Source organism: Prionailurus viverrinus, chromosome D2, assembly GCF_022837055.1.
Source record: "Prionailurus viverrinus isolate Anna chromosome D2, UM_Priviv_1.0, whole genome shotgun sequence".
NCBI lineage: Eukaryota > Metazoa > Chordata > Mammalia > Carnivora > Felidae > Prionailurus > Prionailurus viverrinus.
Window position 1 is genome coordinate 59,872,601 of NC_062571.1, and position 2,324 is coordinate 59,874,924.

The 2,324-nt window shown below is 51.6% G+C and overlaps 1 long non-coding RNA gene across 1 annotated transcript; it reads right to left on the reverse strand.

The window, feature by feature from the left end:
• Window positions 1-565: 565 nt before the first annotated feature.
• LOC125148330 (uncharacterized) lies at window positions 566-2,086 on the reverse strand. The gene is made up of 3 exons (XR_007145496.1): window positions 2,025-2,086; window positions 1,565-1,705; window positions 566-1,217 (listed from the first exon to the last, which is right to left on the reverse strand). It is a non-coding gene; the product is annotated as an uncharacterized LOC125148330 (long non-coding RNA).
• Between the last annotated feature and the right edge of the window lie 238 nt (window positions 2,087-2,324).

The following is a 2,324-nucleotide window of genomic DNA, read 5'->3' on the forward strand; positions in this document are numbered from 1 at the left end:
AGGATGTATTTACTTCAGGGATGCTGAGGGCAGAGCCTCCCCCCTCCCCCCTCCTTTCAGCCCCCACCCCCAGGCCCATGCCACCAAGTACATAACAACTTTACCTGAAGAAGACCTGGGGTGGGGGGACAGGAAGGGAGCAGCGGGAGAGAATCCTCTCTCATTTACATCCATCCACTCACCCTCGCTAAGTGCTGGTTCTGAGCGATTGGACTCTTGCCTAACACCCTGTCGGTCTTGGAGGAAGGTTCTCAAGAGACAAGGCTGCAAACTGGGAAGCAGACACTTACAAGTCCATAAAGGGTTTTGTTCTGTGGGCCTGGCAGTTTGGAACTAATATCTTCCTGGCTACAGTGACCATTTTTAAAGAACTCACAGGTAAGGAATTGGTTAAATTCCCATAAAAAAAAAAAAAAGAACCTCTCCAATGTAGGCCCAGACCTCTCCTCTCACACTCGCACACACGCTCATTTCTGCCTCACTCTTCCTGGATGGGTTAAGAGTGTAAATAGTTTCCACAGGCTTGGAAAATTCCAGAAGTTACAACTTCTATCTTTTGGCGGACATAACTCCTGCTCAGAGCAGGGAAAAGAACGACCTCTGTGGGCCTAGAGGCGGGAGGAACTGTAGGTAGTTACAGCACATAGCGGGAAAGGCAGCTCTCTGGCCACAGGGAAGTCAGTTCTGAGGACAGCCACAGTGCCTGGTGTGTGAACCCAGAGGAGCCAGTGGAGAGGATGGGCCCCTGAGTGGGGTCCTCTGTGCTTCCCTGCAGTTCCCAGGGGCACTGTGGTCCAACTCCTGGGGATCTGGTGTGGGACAACCCAGGTTAGGCCTGGGAGGGGCAGGCATTGAGATCAATCCAGGCAACTCTTGGCTGTGGCTGCTGTTGAGGCTCAGGATCCACCCAGGTCTGATCAAAGCCTGAGTCCAGCCAGAGAGGAGCTGCAGGCCTGGAAGCTGGAAAAGCCTGAGGGCTCTTAGAGAGGCACAAGGCCAGGCTAGAGAAGTCAGAGTCTCCCAATACACAGGACAGCTCTTCGGGTAGGGCTCCCAGCTCCCTGAAGGGCTGAGCTGAGCGAGGGCTTGGTGGCCCTGCAGTTTCACAGACTTGTCTGGCCTGGTCCCAGGAGCCAGCTCTGAGTTTTGGATTCAGAGGCGCTAGGCAGAGATGAGAAAAGAGCATGGAGGTGGTGACAGGGGACTTGCGTGAGAATCTGCAAGAAAGAGGGAAGAAGGACTCTTGAGTCCCACCAAATGGATGCCCTGAAGAAATCCTCTCAGACCCATTCAACCCCTGAGCCACAGCCAGTGTCCCTCCTCCCCCGGACTTCTCTCTGGGCATTAAGAATACCTACTACAGCACGTGCTTAAGAACGCAGGTCATGGAAGCAACATCTGGGTACAGATCCTACTTCTGCTACCTCCTCGCTCTGTGATTGTGGAGACGTTACTAAAATGCCCTGTGCCTCCGTTTCCACATCGTTAAAGTGGGGTTCATAATAATGGATGTGGATGAATGGAATTAATATGTGTAAAGCATTTAAAATGATGCCTGACATACCGTAAGCCTTCAGGCATGTTAGTTGTTTTTACTGTCATGATTAACTTTGCTCCAGTGGGGCACCTGGCCTTCCCTCTGGATCGACATCTTCTCCGGAGTGTCTCTACCTCACTGCTCTTTGTACCCCCTGACACTTCGTGCCTGCGCAGGAGAAAATGCGCAATCAGTGCCTGCAGAGGTCTAGGTCTGGGATGGGCCTGGGGAATGACCTAATGCGGTCAGACATTATTGTTGGGGCTTAATATACACCCCTTATTTAATACCACCCAACAATTCCACAAGGCAAATACCCTCACCCCCCCCCCCTTTAAAGATGTGGACACATAAGCACAATGAGTTCAAGGTCACATAACTGGCCTGTTTTAGAACTGAGAAAGAGGAGATCTACCTCAAGACTGCCTGGCCCCATTTTTCACTCTTGGATGCCACCCTCTCTGTCTTGGGTTTAGTGAGAAGTTACCTTCTTCTGTAGGGCACCTTGTTCTATGAGGCTGCCTGGTAAGGTCATGAGATGAGGAGACAAGTGTTGCCTCCAGACAAGATGCCTGGATTTTGGCTTCTGTAACAATTACGGGGGGGGAGGGGGGGGAGGCTTTATGAGAGGAAGGGGATGGTGAGTGAGGGGAGGGGTCAGAGTTGAGACTGAAGTTATCCAGAGACTTAGACAGATCTTAATTTATCATCTCACCCCACAACACACACACACACACACACACACACACACACACACACAATCTGTGCCCAAGTACTCACCACTCTG